The 18,716-nt window shown below is 42.4% G+C and overlaps 1 long non-coding RNA gene across 1 annotated transcript; it reads right to left on the reverse strand.

Moving 5' to 3' along the window:
• Nucleotides 1–1,203: 1,203 nt before the first annotated feature.
• On the reverse strand, nt 1,204–6,467 carry LOC119912803. The gene is made up of 3 exons (XR_005446255.1): nt 6,193–6,467; nt 1,364–1,396; nt 1,204–1,262 (listed from the first exon to the last, which is right to left on the reverse strand). It is a non-coding gene; the product is annotated as an uncharacterized LOC119912803 (long non-coding RNA).
• Nucleotides 6,468–18,716: the final 12,249 nt, after the last annotated feature.

The raw sequence follows: 18,716 nt of genomic DNA on the forward strand, positions 1-18,716 counted from the left end.
TTGTGTTGGAGAGATTTGTGCAGTGGAGAGAGAGAGAGAGGTGCTGCAGACAGAGGAGAGGACACACTGGAGACATTACTCTCATAGATGATGTCACTGATGGGCTTACCTGAGCAGGTGAGATCCAGGATGGAGGGAGAGGAAGATGATGATGCACACTCCCTCAGAGCAGATCCAGACTGAACACAGTCAGACCTGATCCTCCACACAGGTCTGTCTGAGGACTCCTTTCTCTGTCCTACAGAAACAGCAGAGCCACAGTCCAGATCTTTACAGACAACAGCTGCTGTCTTCATGGTCCAGACAGAGTCACTCACTGGTCTCCAGTCTCCCTGATGTTTCACCTCCAGTGTTCCTGCACAGCGACTGGCTCCTCCCACCAACCTGACAGGCTCTGAACAGAAACCAGAGAGTCATCAGTAAAACAATAAAGTGAGTTTCATCAGAACAGAAATGAACCAAATCAAAGCTGCAGCTCCTCTTCTACCTGAGCAGGTGAGTCCAACAGCTTTTCCAGGTGAGCAGGTGTTTCTAGCTGAGCCTGAGCTTCTACAGTCCAGGAGAGCAGACTCATGGCCTCCACACTGGAACTCTTTGGTCCACATCGGAGCCTCCACTTCTCCATAGAGCGCCCCCTGGAGGACTGAAGGAGCCCCACAGCCGAGCTCCCTACAGACCACCTCTGCATCCTGCTGGTCAAAGTCAGCTTCACACACTGAGGACCACCACTGGTTAGACTGGTTAGACTGGTTAGACTTCACCTCCAGTCTGCCTGAGCACAGACTAGTCCCGTCCAGCAGCCTGACAGAGTCTGGAGAGATAATAGAAGATGAAACAGAGATAAAGACACCAGAGACAAAATAAAAACATGTCATGAAACAACAATTCAGTGATTCAAACTGGACTCAGCACAACTCCAACATCAGTTCATCATTAACAACAGAACACATCTTTATACATCTGGGGCTTACCTGAGCAGGTGAGATCCAGGATGGAGGAAGAGGAAGATGATGATACACACTCCCTCAGAACAGATCCAGACTGAACACAGACAGAGCTGATCCACCACACAGGTCTGTCTGAGGACTCCTCTCTCTCTCTTACAGAAACAGCAGAGCCACAGTCCAGATCTCTACAGACAACAGCTGCTGCCTTCAGGGTCCAGACAGAGACAGGGCCACTCACTGGTCTCCAGTCTCCCTGATGTTTCAGCTCCAGTGTTCCTGCACAGCGACTGGCTCCTCCCACCAACCTGACAGGCTCTGAACAGAAACCAGAGAGTCATCAGTAAAGAAGTGAATTCCAGAGACTAAACTGATTCTGCTTCTGTGATTCTTTCTTTCTCTTTTCTTTCTCTCTTTACCTGTTGAGGTGTGTCGTCCTTCAGCCTGGAGTCCTGTGATTGGAGCACAGCCGTGGACAGAAAGAACAATCAGGTTGTTTTGTAAAGAACTTTCTATCAGCTCAGAAACATCTCAGTGAACTCCCTCTGGACTCATTTTACCAGTTTACTGTAGGTGAGATCAGTGGTGGAAAGTAACAAAGTACAAATACTTTGTTACTGTACTTAAGTAGTTTTTTTCAGTATCTGTACTTTACTTGAGTATTTTTAGTTGTTGCAACTTTTTACTTTCACTTCACTACATTTCAAAACCAAATGTCACATATTACATTCTGCACCAGACCTCGTTACATTGGTATTAGTCGCCTGTGCAGCACCTGAGTGGAGCAGCACTGAAAAACAAAACTGATAAAGCCGACTCAGCGCGAATCAACTTCAGCCAGCTGATGCGACACGACATACGCAGTGACAGTCCAGCACAGAGCTGGACGGCCCCGCCTCACTTTCCTGTCAAAGGTGAACGTGAATGTTTGATGAGAGGATGAAGAGGGACTGTCCTTCTAGGCACGAGGAGAGAAAAAACTAAATGACACTCAGCCTAATGTTCAGCTGCAGTGAATCTGTCTGTCTGTCTGTCCTGCTAAGCAGCTGAGCAGCGCTGGTTTAAATTAAACTCACGCATTCAGCAAGAAACATCTGTGGACCAGTCCAGACAGGATGTGAGGGCACTCCTCATACATCATTTAAAAACAAGACAGTGAAGTTTAGTTACAACTCTGGACTGATGCATGATGGGAAGCAGTGGATTCACACTGACTATTAAAATGTTGATTAGCTGGACAGACTGGGCAATATGGATGCACATGTCAGTAAATAATAAGCAGCACATATTCAGCCCAGTCATTTTATAAATATTATATATCTGAAAAGCCAGTTTGAATGGGCCTGATGCAGCTGATAATATTAATATATAGAAAATATCTAGAATTTACAGGGGCTGTGGTGCCGTTTGTCAGATTAGATGCTGGATCATCAGCCAGTACGAGCACAGCCAGAGATGTGCAGCCAGCATCAGATACAAGCAGCTCAGACTCTAATGGAACAGTTGCTGCTCCACCAAATGAGCCAGCAGATTGGCCCCCAGTCTTATCTGACTTCATGAGGTCTGAGTTAGAGCGCAGAGGTCTGTTCAAACCAGCACTGGACTTTTCTAGAAGAGCTTTCTATTCAGGCTTCTTACAGAGGGAGGATTGTAGTGAGAGCATTGCTGTGTCAGGTGCAGTGTTGGGGTAGTTACTCAGAAAAGGTCATGGATTACACATTACTAGTTACTTACTTTACTAGATTACTCACTGCAGAAACTAACTAGTTACACTACTAGTTACATTACTTTTGGATTACTGCGTAACATCACCTGTGATGCACAGTAACAATATAAAGTTCCACCTCATATCTGCTCAGATCAACACAAATCCTTATTATGATGAGGACAAACACAGGATCTCTCTTTTCTGCTCTTTAATACAAAGTGACAACAGAGTTGTGAACATCAGCCCAACATTTGTCAAGAGAAGAACAAGGCTAGAGTACAGTGCTATAAAGCTTAGAACTTTATTTGGACATTTCATTGGAAACATTTATATTTTAGATAATGAAGACTGTGATTCTTACTGCTGACTCATTAACAGCTGAAGCATGTAGGCCTGAGCGACTGTGACAGAATCATGTTTGTCTTATTACAATAATAATAATTAGGCTATTATTATTATCAGATGGAGCCTTTTTGCTACAATTAAGCTTGACACAACGGCTGCGGCTGTGTTTGCGACCTTTCTTTTCTCCGTGAGAGGGAAGAATTTAGAAAGGAGCCCCTGGCTCCCCCGTAGTTCGCTCCCTGGGCAGGAGTCTCTCAAATCGTTTGTCAGACAACCTGTTCCTCCTCGGAGTCAGCACGAGACTGCCCAGGCTAAAGAGCCTCGCCACAGGCGCACCAGTGGGTATCGCTGTGCTTTCACCAACAATATGAAGTAATACCTCCACCCCTCCAAAGACTTCTTTGGCAGCTCTGCAATTTCTGCGTCCTCGTGAGCTGCTGCTGAAGTCTGAGAGGTCGGAAACATTCATGAAAAGGGGCGTTTGATTTATTTTTCTCTCCTCCCGTTATGCAGATAGTTCAAGAACCAGTTCACAAGTGACGAGATGATTTTGAGATGTGATTACTGAAGTTATCAACAGTGATGCGTTCCAGACAGAAGTAATGTGATTACAGTAACGTGTTACCCCCAACACTGGTCAGGTGTGACTGTGCAGCAGCTCTGTGTTTGCACTGTGAGCGAGTGGAAACGTAGCTGCTAGAGTTTTGGAATATAAACATGTGAAAACTGAAGCCAGCCTGCTCTGTGTGGGACTGTGAGCTGCACTTTAGGAGAGGTGCTGAAGTTAACATGTGTGGCTTTTTGGTGAGATTGTGAATTGACATCCAAAGTAAGTCAGCGGTGTTTGTTTAAGGGCATAGAAACAGGTAGGGATGGTAGCGACATGTCTGTCAATATCCAACAACTACTGAACTGTCTCTTTGGTCAGAGAATTTAAATATGACCACTGTTGTCTGTTAATGTCTAGTCAACGTATTTGGTACACAGAATCCAATGGCGGTGGTGGTGGCCCAGTGTATAAGACACATGCCTTTGGTGTGAGAGACCCGGGTTCGAATCCAGTGTGAGACACCAATGTGTCCCTGAGCAAGACACTTAAACCCTCGTTGCTCCAGAGGCGTGCGACCTCTGACATATATGGCGATAAAAGTAAAGTTGCTTGAAGTCCAGTGTGAAGTTTCACAGTGATGTCATGTCCTCTGCTGGTGTTGGTCCACCAGCCTTCAAGAAGAAAGTGAGAGACACCAAACCAACAATCCAGACGAGCTGCAGGCCGCTATCAGAGCAACCTGGGCTTCATATCAGCAGCTCCACAGGCTGAGGTCTGTTCTTTATTCTAATATTCTAGTAATTTGAGATATGGATGTTTAATAATCAAGATTAAAAGAAGAAAAACAGGACCTGAAATATTTCACACAGAAATCAGGCTGCAGCACAAACACAAATGAATTAATGAAGTCATTTTGTTGTTGAAGTGCATGAGCATAGGTTTAGCTTCAACACTGGAGGGGAATTTTTCTGCACCAGTTTCTGGCTTCTTTTCTGCATCTATTGATGGTGAAAATGTCATTTATTTAAACCCAAACACCAAAAACCTGAATGTAAATAACTGCCACATTGTTTTTTCTGTTATTCTTTTATAGCTGGATCCAGCGGTCGCGTTATGCTGATTGTTTAAAGCTGGCTGTCACGAGCTACAGCTACGGATTTTATAGATATAAGCAGAACATCAAAAGAAGGATAAATGCCCAGGAGGTTCTGGCAAAGACACGAGTGAGGGAGAAGCTGATGGGGGAGAGATAACTACTACTACATGTTCTTCTTCACTCGGCCTAATACAATGATTTAAATGTGTTCATTATGTTGTTGTTAGTTTGTTGTAGCCTACAGTTTAGGCTACTGATTCATTTAAAATGTAGGCTATTTGACTTTCTTTGATCTGTAATGAAATGAAGCAATAACCCAGAACTGCCACACTGCTGCTCTCATCACTCAGTTAAAGTGCTCTCACACAGCTCAGGGCTTCATTTTGTTTTCCCTTTGACGTGAACTTAACATTCGAACCTCAAAATTAAAAATCGAACGTACCAAACGATCGAATATTTGAATATTGGGGTCCAGCCCTACTGAACACCTGACACTTCATCAGCATGATACAAAACCTGCATGAGATTGGAAATGTGTTTTCTTCTGACTGGAACATTAAAATGAGCGCACTAGTGTCAGAAGGTATTTGATATACCTGAAACCTGGATAAAGTACATGTTGCTGCTAATACTGCAGTCCTTGATATTAGTGCATGCAGCCACGTTACTTCTGAATTACAGGTACAACTTTACTTATTCCCAATAAAAGTGGCCACGATTATTTTAGTAATATAGAGAAATGATTAAATATTGATAACATTAAAGTTCAATAATCCATTTGTTAAAGAAACTCTCCTCAGCTGAAAGAGTGGGGACAGACAGACTGAACTCTAAACTGGACTGGTAACCAGTGAAGTGATGGTGAAACAGCTGTGATGTGCGCTCTTTTGTTCATGTGAGTTAGAAGCCTTGCAGCAGAGTTCTTATTCAAACAAGTGAAAAGACAGTTACAGTGATCTAAAGGAGACCAAATAAAAGCATGAATGATCCTCTCAAATTCAACCTCTGACACCAGAGCTCTTAGTTTGGATGTACAGTGTTTCTCAGTTGGAAGAAGCAGTTTCTAATTAGAGAGTCCAAAAAACTCTTTTTGTGAGCAGTTTGTTCTGTGAGAGGCCGTTTAGGGGGAAAATACTGAAAATGTTCACACTTCATAAACTGGATCAGATAAGGTCTTAGTGCCTTAAATGTAGCTGTACGTCAGCTCTTTGACAGGAAGAAACATTTTTAATCAGTGAGTTTATCATCAGCAACGATCTAATATCCTGTTTTTAGCTGAGACTTGGTTAGACCCAGATACTTCAGCTTTATGAGTGAAGCTAGCGAGCATCAGAAAGGACGGGGAGCTGCCATTTAGTTTCCTGTTCTTTTGAATATGTGGCTCTTCAGCTGAATTCCTCTCCTCCAGCTAGATCTCTAAATATCTCCAGGCCACCTAAATACTGTGCAGGTCTTTCAGTGTTTTCACCCTGAACAGCCTTTCATACTGGTTTTCTCCCTGATCCAGTAAAGAGATCTGAATTCTAACACGTGCTGTTTAAAGTCCTACCTGAGCTCCACAGCAGCAGCAGCAGCAGCAGCAACAGGTGATCCATGTCCAGGTAGACCGTCTCTCTGGCCGTCCGCCTGCTCTCTGCTCTGATCATCACGTGCTGTCCTCAGTGTAGATCTGTGTACAGGAAGAGGTGGAGCTTTACTGGAACACAGCTCATTCAGCTGGCTTTAGTTTCACAGGGAGGAGAGTCCTCGTCTGACTGAGTCTCTGTCACAGGAGACAGTGAGACCAGACCAGAACACCAGGGCAGACCAGAACACAGACAGTGAGACCAGACCAGAACACAGACAGTGAGACCAGACCAGAACACAGACAGTGAGACCAGAACACAGACAGTGAGACCAGACCAGAACACAGACAGTGAGACCAGAACACCAGGTCAGACCAGTCGAGGTCAAAGAAGAGGAAGAGAGTTTTTCTGATTCAGCAATCGAGGCGCTTGTGAGGTGGAAGTTAGAAAGTAGCCTACAGATTGTTTGATGCAGCTGGTTCAGAAACAAAAGAAAACCCAGAGTTTTATATATTATTCTAAACAAAGAGTGTAGGTAGAAAGGTAAACATTATATATTGTTGATCCCATCAGACACACCTGTCGGCTCCCGCTGCCAACAGCTGGCTGCCACAAACACTATTTGTATTTGTACGGGATGGCACGGTTCCGCCAGGTTGGTCTCTCTAATGCTGGACCCAGTTCAGCACACAGGTCCAAGAGCACGACTCTTGGGGATCTAAATCGAAGTATTAGCCAGTCATCATCATGGGCCAGGAAGTCTTCACGGACACTCTCTGATCCTTCCACTGGCGTTTTCCTCTGCAGAGCCAGAGCAGCCGTGCAGCACTACGCACGAGTGTCACGCAGTGTTTACAGCGGTCATACGGACTATGCTTCACACCTCACCAGAATGGTGGCTTCAGTCAGCGGTGAGAATGCAGATCTGCGTCTCAGTGCGCTCTGTGCGCCTGACAGTCTGTTCACTGCAGCGTGTTTACACACCAAAGCTAAATATGCACAGAGGATGTTATTAGAAACTACTGACGCTCTCTGCTGCAACTCTTTAGTGCTGTTTGATGTTATCTCAGATTTTTATGATGATGACAATTCCATCAGTTAGCCGAGTCTGAAGAGGACTCAGGTGCTAAATTCACGTCTAACATCGGGGAAAGGCAGCCGGGATCCTGCCGCCTGACATCATCCTGGCTTTAGGCTGGCAGGTCCATAACTGACCATGAGTGTCCGTGACCACACTCAGGTCCTCTCTGCTGCGCTCCGGGGGCTGATGGAATATTTAGCGGACATTGATTTAAGATTTGCCACTAATTTGGCTTATTTTATTTCTTTTACACTTGAAAGGTGCAGTATGGAATAGTTCTGGCTCACTAGCAGCAGCACAAATAACACCGCTGGTTTGAATGTTTAGATGATAAAGTGATAACAGTTTTGTCACTTTGGAGTTCACTGACAGAGCCAGACAAAAGTTGGTGGAGGGTCCGCACATATTTTTATACATCCCACGTGTGCGTGAAAAGCGTACGTAACCTTTTTGTGCGTAGGAAGCGTTTATACATGAGGCCCCAGAAGTCCAGGTCAGACCAGAAGTTTTGAGGCGAGAAATCAAATATGTAGATGGAAGGAATCTAAGGAGGCGGCCTGCCGATCACGCTCACAGAGGTCCTACGGTAAGACAGCTGCAGCCTGTCTGTTATTCTGTCATTACATTTTGAGTTATTTAAATCAAATCAAAGAACATTCTTGGCTTGTGAAACTTTAAAAAAATAAATCTGCCGTTACTTTATTTTATTATTATTCTATCAGACATTACATTGTCAGTGAACAGTTGTGGTTGCAGTTCTTGCTTTCTATTGCTTTTATTTTACAGAATTCATATTTATGCAATAGACCAAATCAAATTACTTGGAAGTTAAAACTTGTCAGTAAACCAGATTCTGATCTTTTTAGTTTGGTTGATAAAGCCTGGCTGTTTTTGGAGCTCTGCTCCCTCTGTGCTGGGGGGATTGTGCAATATTGCGACAGTCATTTCCTGTTAGAGCCCAACCGCAGTCTTTGATCTGAGATAACACTAACCTGTCAAAAATAATGCACTAAGCAAGTAAGTACACAGTGTACGCAGTGTACTGCATGTTAGTGTACTCAGACCAGAACACGTCCAATGATGTGTTGCAGTAATCCAGTCTGGAGGAGACAAAGGCCTGGACCAGCTTTTCAGCAGTACAATGATGATTACTGTGATTATTGATTATTGGTTACTGTGATTTTCACAATAACTCTTTCATTACTGTAATTATCCGTTATATACACAATGTGTTACTGTGTGTTATTACACTGTAACTGACACAAACACAGAACATTACTGTGGATCGTTCCTCCCTGAAGAGACTCAAAAGCTGATTAGTGATAACGGATACTTATATTATATATATAATATTTCCTGCTGCCACGGAGTCCTTTACAGATTTCTCCTTAGCTGTCAGGGTTTGCGGAGCGACATACCGGGTCCAAACAGGGCCCGCATAAGGCAAAATAAATTAACAACGTCTGAAACAGCAAAGGTCTTATTACCCGAGTTGTGAATTCCCAATACATTGATCAAGGGCTGCACGATTAATCTAATCCCAATCGTGATGTCGTCATGTGCGATTGCATAACCGCAAAAAGTGTGCGAGTTAAAAAAATAGAAAAGGTGTGCCTGCTCATTAACTCCGCCCACACCGGGCTCGCTTTTTTAATACAGAATTCTTCTTTCTTTCTTCTTCGACGTCACCTCTTGCCAACAGCGTGTTTCGCTCACCAAGCTCACAACATTTTTGAACTATTCTGCTCCGGGATCAAAGACGCCATCCTCCACTCATCCCAGTCGTCAGGGCTGGACGGGGACAAAAAATTGGCCCTGGCTGCCCGCCATGATCAGTCAGACAACCCCTCACCAAGACCCCATCCTTCCATTTAAGGGCTCAGATTAGGGGTGCAATGAAACACTTAGCCCATGAGACTTGACATTGCACATGACAGGGACAAGAATATATTTTAATAGGCCTACAGTTTAGAAAAACATCTATTGATGAAATATTTGATTTAGATTTTGATTTGAAATATAAGATTTAGAGCATTAAACACTTACTTTCCTGCATTCTGGCAACATTTTCTGCACCAGGGAAGAAATAAATTCGGGTGGCAGGTGACAATTCAGAATATAAAAATATTATAGAATAGAATACAGAAATCAGTGGCTTATTATTGTTTTTAGCTTAAGTGACTTTTTTTGGACAACACAGACTTTTCTTGCACTGCATTATTTGTTGATTAACATTTCTTGGTGCAAGCTATTTTGCAAAACATTTTTAACAAATGCTTTCAAAAAGTGGTGGCTACATGTCCCCAGTGTCAATGAGCCTCCCTCCCTGCAGGCTGAGCTACTCCGTGTTCACCGCTTCACCTTCACCTCCTGCTCTCTCTCTCGCTCGGCCCTGTCACTTTGACTGTCACTCTGCTCTGTCTCACGCCTCCTCCTTCGATAGACTAAATTCTAAACTTCTAAATACTATCTTGCAATGTTGAGAACAATAAAAGAAGCAGCTCGTGCATTTGCTGAGACCTTTTTATTTTAAAGAGTTGATCTAATTCTCTCTTCAGTTTTTGAGATATCTGACAAAGAGACGAGTTTGAGTCTTTGAGTCGACACATACGGACGCCTGGTCAAACCCCTTGGTGTCACTTTGTAACGCAGCTGTACGTACGTACGGGAGTTGTGATGGGAAAAGTGACGCTTCTGACAGACTCAAATCTTCAGATCTTGTTCATTAAAGGATAATTTTTTTTATCTGTTGCCTTTTGCCAGTACAAATGTTGTATTTTGTCTAAATTTGGACAAATACTAGTTCCCTGTGTTTTTTTATGTAAGGTTAATTGTTATTAATTATGATTTCAATGAGATTCTAAGTTGTTTTATTTGGAGGGAAATTTAGCTGTGTGATTTTTTTGAGAAACAAATTGGAAAATACGTCCACTTTTCATTGTGTGCGCTTGTTTTACTCAATACGAATGCTTATGCTGTTTTAAAATGATTTTATTGTCAAACAAATATCTAATAAGAGTGAGGGACATATGATTTCTATAAAAATGTCATTTTACCACAGAACAAACAGAAAAACCACAGAAATATGTTGTTAATATTCAATTTAGCCACTACTCCGGCCACATCCGTCCATTTTCACAATCTTTCCTGAGAATATACGACCAGACCAGCCAGATATAATAGGTTATGTGTTAATAAAGTGACAAAAACTAAGTTGACAAAATTTGGATGTATTTTAATAATTTCTACTGGTAGCTCAACACTGACAAAGTTTTACAATATTCAACATTTTCTGATTTTATCATGTAATATTAAGTTAGAATAATGCAGAAATCCTCAGAAAGAAGACAAATAGCTGCTAACAGTTACTTCATAAGTTAATAATGAACAGTTAAGTATCCATAGGTGTCCAGAGAATGACAACATGCAACATGTATTTTAAGCCCACAGAGTAACTGCATGTGATGCAGTCTATGCACAAAAGTGAGCGGTTGTCCACTAACCGGAAGGTTGGGACCCACAAATTGCTCGTGGTGGCTGTGCAATCAGTGTGAAAGTGTGGTGGTGGTGCAGTGGATAAGACCCGGGTTCAATCCCCCACTGTAAGCCATCCACCAATGTGTCCCTGAGCAAGACCTTAACCCCTAGTTGCTCCAGAGGTGTGCAACCTCTGACATGTATAGAAATTCTAAGTCGCTTTGGATAAAAGCTAAATGAATAAATGTAATGTGTGTGAATGAGTTCTTTTTCTGATGAGCAGTTGGCTCCCTGCTCATAGGTGGGTAAATATAATGAAGTGTAAAACACTCTGAGTGGTCGAAAAGGCTAGAAAAGCACTTACAATACAGACTATTTACCATATATGACAGTTTCGGAATTGGTGGCGAAACAGGAAAAAGTTCAGACTGTAGTTCAGCAAGCCCGGTGGAAAGCTCTGGGAGCCTGAACGCAGCTCTCCAAGAAATAAAAGATGCGGAAGAGGCCATCTTGTTACGTGACCTCTCTTGAAGTGACCTTCTTTAATGTACCAGAAAATAACTGGTAGGTGGTGCTAAAAACGAGAATAATTAAGTTTAACATGAGAGACAGATGCAGTATGGTGGTGTGGTGGTTAGCACTTTCGCCTCACAGCAAGGAGATCGAGGCCCAGGCCTTTCTTCGTGGAGTTTGCATGTTCTCCCTGTGTCTGTGTGGGTTCTCTTCATGTTCTCCTGCTTCCTCCCACCCTCCAAAGACAATGTATATGGATATATAATGAGATTTACTATCATTATATCTCTAAAGTGTAATATAAGTCCCTTATACATGAGTAACAACATCTATATATTAACATCAGATTTGTATATCAATCCACCTACCTCACGTCATAACTCCTGCACAAAATACTTACACTTATTTATTCCAGAATCCTTTGCACTAGCCTTCATTGCACAGTGTACATGCAGGGCTCACAAGTTTTATCAAAAGTTTGGAGTGAGATAACGCGTGTTAGAGGAGGAGCCACTCAAATATTTGCAGCAGCGGCCCCTCGGCCCCAGCCACTTCTCTCAAGTTTTTACTAACAGTTCAATTTGACCTATAGTTTATAATTGACCCGAACAAATAGAAATTATAAAAATAGGTCAATCTGATGAAAGACTATTGATACTTATATTTCACAAATGTAGCCTATCAAAAAATAAAAAGAGATTTGGCCCCAAACGAGCCCAATGAACAGCAGTGCTCAATGTATATCGTACACATAGGCCTACAGTAGTATTGCAGAACTTTTCCTTCAATACGAGTTATTTTAAAAAATAGGTTTTTAGACAGTTTAAATATGATTTTTTTGTATAATTTTAATTACTTAACAGCTTATACAAGTCCAGCTAGTAGAACTACATCAGTTAGGCTAATAGACAAACTGAACTGGCATCTGATTTAGCATTAGTCATTTTTCATGTAAAAACATTTCAGGGTTCCAGCTTTACAAACCTGAAGATTTGCTGCTTTAACTTTTTACTATTTTTATGTATTTTTATTGATTTTGAGGTTTGGACTGACAAAACAAGCATGCAAGGTGTCACGCAGGGTTCTCTCACTATTTTCAGAGTTTATTACAATCGATTAATGGAGAAAATAATCAGCTGATTAATACTAAAAAGCAGTCTGATAAAAAATAGTTCAACCGCAACCAACTACATTAATGCATGAGGAATAATAATCTAATGATATGATATATAGGCTAATAGTATAACAATCATATAGAACATTTTTCTTTCGGCTACTTTTAATTTTAATAGGCTACTTCTGCATTTTCCTGCTTATAACCGACTTACATACTTTTACTTAACTTTTTCAATGCAGTACTTGAGTATTTTTACAGCGAGGTAGGCCTATTAGTACCTAGGCTATGTTAAGAGTTAATGTCCTTGAAGTTGTCCCGCTACATACAATTAATGGACGATCACTTTTCTGCCGAGTTCATAGCTTTCTCTGTAGCTACTAAACGCCAGAGCCGTTAGGCTACAAATGTGTTGTTTCCGGGTAAATTCCGTGATCCCGCTGCAAGCACGTTCGTTACCAGGTAACATGGATGCGCGAAATTCATGCTAAATGATAAATACATGATTACTGATGCAGACAAAGACTCTTTTTCACCCAGTGGTGAACAATGTTACTTAGGCATATTCAGATCCTTTTTTCTTTTTTTCTTTTAATAAAAACTTCTCAGCGTGACAAATACAAGGTGTGGCGTGTGAGCGTGTGAACTGGCTGAAATGCGTGTGTCTCACGGTCAATGTGTGAGACTTGAGAGCCCTGGTACATGTGTACATGTCTATGTACCTGTATATCACATCCACCCCCAACATGTGTTGTTGTTATTGTGATTTTGTATTGTTGTATGAGTTTAATTTAATAATAATTAATAATAATCTGGATAACTCATTGATCAGATGGAACTGGTTTAGTAGCTTTCTAAAAGAACCTGGTTTTGGTTTCTGCAGTCTCTCCTTCAGCTCTCCAGTCCAGCAGGCGGCTGCTGATCAGCTGATGGCGGCCGGTAGAGCATTTAAATGAAACACTCTGATCTGATGCAGCGTTCACGAGCAGACTGCTGTTTACAGCTGCTCTTCCTCTCTGGAAGTTCAGGCAGCAGCTTTTGAATCGTGCTGTGGTGAAGGCTGGACCTGATGAACACGTTTCTCTGCTGTCTCCTGCAGATCAGCTGTAAGAATTTCCTCTAAATGCAGTTGGTCCGTTCAGGGAGCAGTCAGAGGGGGAGACAAAACGTTCCCAGCACAACACTTCCACACTTCAGGCTCAAACACTGTCGGCAGCTCATATTTTGACCTGCAGGTGGCTGCAGATCACACACCTGCTGAATGATGCATCCACACTGTAGCGTTATTTCTAAAGAAGCAAAACGTGGCTGTTTCATCAGCCGAAGGAGTTGCGTTCACTGTCACAGGAAAGTGTAGCTTCAGTAGTTACTTCAGTCAGCTGTAACGTGGCTGTTTTAGTAGGCGTGTACCTGTTCTGGGAGGAATAAGAAACAGAGAAAACATGCCATTACTGTGGTTGTTGGTATCATCACCATCTTGGGTTAAAGTAGTCTTAACTAGCAGGCAGGACTCAGCCATGACTGGACCAAAGCAGTCATGTGACACACGCAGTTGGAAGACCATAAAGTAGGCGCAGTGTAATATTTACAACATGTAGGCATACTCAACTTTAAATCCAGAGTTTCCCACCTGTACTTTACTTGGTATATTATATATAACATACAGGTGGAATAACTGCTGCCAAAGTGTATCTGCGACCTGTTCTGCAGAGAAACACAGAGACAGATGGTATTACATTAAAAGACTCAGCACGCTGCATGCTGCTGCACGTGCACACACGCGCACCGTCATGTGTTTCAGTGTGAAAGCTTTTTTCATTTGTTTTCTATCTCCAGCATAGTTTCTTTAATTGATGACTGTCTATAATATAAAAAGGAGAAGCCTTATGCAGGCTCGATGCCCGGTCCGCTTGTGAGCTATGACGTGAAAATTAGCTAGAGGGGCTTAATTTTTATGAGGTTTTTATGCACAGCTCCTCTTCTGTTTACCTTTGATTTAAATAATTTCGATGGTCGGGGGACAGACACCGTCACTATAGCACTTTCACTAAGTAACTCCTGGAATGGAGGAGCAGAGAAGTGTGTTAGACTGCGACTCTGCCTCCTGGTCTCAACACTTTCCTAATGAGTTTATGGTCTCAGTCGCTTCATGTATTTAGACATCAGTGTTTCCCAGACGTTCATTTTTTTGTGGCGGCCCGCCACAATATCAACGCTGACCGCCACATATAGATTTTCAAATTTTTTTTTGAAAATTTGTTTTTGATTGCAGAGCGCCATAGCGCATTCACACAGCACTTCCTCTCGCTCTTCCCTCTCTCTCTCTCTCACTCACCCGTACCTCTCCTGCTCTCTCTGGATCATGGAACTCTGCACAGGAGTGGGGTCGTTGCCTGGAACGCCTTTACAAGAAAACTGGACTGTGCACCAAAAAATGTACAAACACCACATTCTCCACTTCAAGGACGCTCTTCCTACAGCCAAATCCACCCATTATTAATCGGCATATCGGATTTTTAAATCCTCAAATATCAAAATCGGTATCAGACTTAAAAATCCCATATCTGTCGGGCTCTGTTTGTAACCCCATTATAGGTTTTAAAGCTAGTGCCACTAGGACTGTGGGATATGACTGAAATCTCATAGGCTTATATAGGTCATTTCACATCCCCATATAAAATGTTTTCTGTAAATTCAATGAATAAATAGTTTCTATTACCATATGAAGAGGCAAATTTCTTATTATATTTTAAATTATATACTCAACAAATAAAATGGTTCTTAATCATATTTGATCATCTAATTTTATTCACAACCTTTTCAGCAAATTTTGCAATTAAGTATGTTAAAAGCAATTTCTGTCCCTCTGCTGTCATGGTAACATAACTTTACACCGTGTGTCATCTAACGTTTATCCATTTCATATTTATGTATGAGCGAGCAGCGTGTGAACAGCTGAATCCAACAGTAGAGACAATGGGACTGTCTGTACAGTCTGTGAATCATTTCAGTTGTTTTATAATAATATAACTAAAGACTAACGTCAACGGCCAGTGCTATCCTGTTTGCTGTTGGATGCTGGGGCAGCAGGTTGAGGGTAGCGGACGCTAACAGAAAGCCAGTGACATTGTTGGGGTGGAGCTGGACTCTCTGTCGGTGGTGTCAGAGAGGAGGATGTTGTCCAAACTTCATGTCATCTTGGACAATGTCTCCCACCCACTCCACGATGTGCTGCTCAAACACAGGAGCACTTTCAATGCAAGACTTATTCCCCCAAAATGCACCACAGAGCGCCACAGGAAGTCCTTCCTGCCTGTGGCCATCAAACTCTATAACTCCTCCTCTAAGTGTCTGACACACGGACACTTAGTTAGTTTTTAAACTGGACCATGTTATCTACTTTTGTGCAATATTGTCTAATGTAAATATTGTACATACCCACACTCCTTTAGATTTATACCTACATTTACAGTATATAATCTTTATCTATCTACCTTTTGCTACTATTTCTATATCTTATGCCTTGACAAGTGTGCAATTGTCACAAAGAATTACCCCTTTTCCCTAATCGTTATGCACATTCTGTATTGCTCACCAGACAAGGCATCAGTAAACTCCATAAGAGGACTCAATGTCTTATTCATGGACTCCAGCACATCCAAGTCACCTTCAATAATTTGTTGCAGGGAGCCCCACCTGGTGGTCAGCCCAGTTTTGCTTGAGCCTTGGCCAGTTCACCTCTTCTCTTCCAAGAATTAGAGAAGGCACTCACCAACTTCTTGCAGACACAAACGGCTCTTTGCACTTTGGGGTAGTTTCACACTTCTCTCGGTGTATATGAAGAAGTGTAACATAGGCTATACAGATATATTACCGTGGTGGTGACACTGACTAGGTGATCTTCACGCAGTTCCCACGACTCAAGCTCTACTCTGAGACATCTGGCTATATTTTATCCCGTGTGGTCATCTGGGAAATAGCTTGTCTGTAAACAAACGCAGGGTGTCTCGAATGAAGTGAATCGTCAGGCTCATATACAGACGTGTGGTTCGGCTGGTCCACATATAATAATAATATAGTAATAATACATTTTATTTATAGGCTCCTTTCTGAACAATCAAGGTTACTTTCCAAAACATAATAAAACAGTAGAGCAATAAATCTATAAATTAACAACTATAATTACAGCCTTGGCCTTGAAGGTCAGGAGCAGATTCTTGAAATCAATGTGGTATTTAACTGGGAGCCAATGAAGCTGCTGAAGGACAGGGGTGATATAATTCATAGAAGGTGTTCTGGTGGTGATCCGGGCAGCAGAGTTCTGAACCAGCTGAAGTTTATGTATGGATTTGAGAGGAAGACCAACGAGAAGAGAATTACAATAATCAATGTGGGATGTGACCAGTGTGTGAACGAGAATGGCTGAATCAATCAATCAATCAATCAATCAATCAGTCAAAATGTATTTATAGAGCTCTTTAAAAATCCAAAGTGGACACAAAGTACTGTACAGTAAAACAATAAATGAATACATACAAGACACTAAATGCAAAGCTCATGCATGAAAAACAAATTCACAAACAACCACCATTCAATAAAAAATAAAATCATCCATCCATCGTCAACCGCTTATCCTGCGTACAGGGTCGCGGGGAGCTGAAGCCAATCCTAGCTTACATCAGGCGAAAGGCAGGGTAACTCCCCAAGATGCAGGTGCATCCTCCAGCCCCTGGCTGATCGTTTCGGCACTATGGTCCTCCAGAAAATATGTCGTCTGCTTTGAAGGACCCTCTCCTCATCATTGTAATGAATAGTGAGGCTCATACAGGATCTCACAAAAGTGAGAGTCAAAGTTTTAGTAAACATTTAATTATATCTTTTCATGTGACAACAATGAAGAAATGACACGTTGCTAGAATGTAAAGTAGTGAGTCTACAGCTTGTATAGCAGTGTAAATTTGCTGTCCCCTAACTGTGACCAGTGTGGGAAAGCTTTCAGTACATCAGGTGACCTAAAAAAACACAGACCTGTTCACACTGGAGAGAAACCATACAGCTGTGATCAGTGTGGCAAAGCTCTTAGTAGATCAGGTCACCTAAGGATGCATAAACTTGTTTACACTGCTTGCTGCTTGCTCTTGCTTCTCCTTGCATTCTTTTGCTTAAACTCTCTCTTTTTTCCTGCTAGAAATCAGCAGCTCTTGGATACTTTTAAATCACTGGGACTGTCAGATAAAGTTGGCTCTTGCCATACTTTAAAACCTTTTATGATCTTAGTGCTACACGAGTGCAGCCTATCAATAGCACTAGCCTGTACTGCTAATTAGCATCAAGATGCTGATGTTGAACACGGTCGGCTCTCTGAATGCTGTTGAACTTCACTGATCACATGGAAGACCTGGTTAGAGCTGGGACCAAATTTACTCCCCGCACCTTCCCTCGCTCCACTCCCATTTTCTCTACCATAAACCCCCCTCACCGTCCACCTCCACCACTGGTTCCAAGTCCTCCAGGTTTGACACATCTGTCACAAACACAGCATACAAAAGCCCAGTAAGCTCTGTCTGATATGTGCTGTGTCCAGGCTACAAGGAAAATAGCACTCATGACTCTTCCCAGGACAAGCCGGGGCCCAATGTGCTGGTAGTCTTCTCCATCCCTGTCTTGATAGGTAACAGAAAAAGCATGGTGAATGTGTTAAGAAACTGGAAGCACTCAACATATCCTGCAAATTTAGTATTAATTCCTCGTCAGCCGCAGCCTCTCGAAAAAAGTGGGCCAGATAATGTTTTTAACACACTAAAATTAGCTTTGTTGGTGTTCTGGTCTGGTCTCACTGTCTGTGTTCTGGTCTCACTGTCTGTGTTCTGGTCTGCCCTGGTGTTCTGGTCTGGTCTCACTGTCTGTGTTCTGGTCTGCCCTGGTGTTCTGGTCTGGTCTCACTGTCTCCTGTGACAGAGACTCAGTCAGACGAGGACTCTCCTCCCTGTGAAACTAAAGCCAGCTGAATGAGCTGTGTTCCAGTAAAGCTCCACCTCTTCCTGTACACAGATCTACACTGAGGACAGCACGTGATGATCAGAGCAGAGAGCAGGCGGACGGCCAGAGAGACGGTCTACCTGGACATGGATCACCTGTTGCTGCTGCTGCTGCTGCTGCTGCTGCTGCTGTGGAGCTCAGGTAGGTCTTTAAACACCACGTGTTTATCAAGCTTCTCAGAATTAATCATAAGAACACTGCTAAGAACTGACTGAAGAGTAAAAAATGTCTTGGCTCAAAGCTGAGCTGAAAAGTTATCAAGCATCATCGTCCCAATTAAGAAT

Source organism: Micropterus salmoides, unplaced genomic scaffold (genome assembly GCF_014851395.1).
Source record: "Micropterus salmoides isolate LMB-PRFRI ecotype aquatic unplaced genomic scaffold, ASM1485139v1 Ms_hic_scaffold_2, whole genome shotgun sequence".
Lineage (NCBI taxonomy): Eukaryota > Metazoa > Chordata > Actinopteri > Centrarchiformes > Centrarchidae > Micropterus > Micropterus salmoides.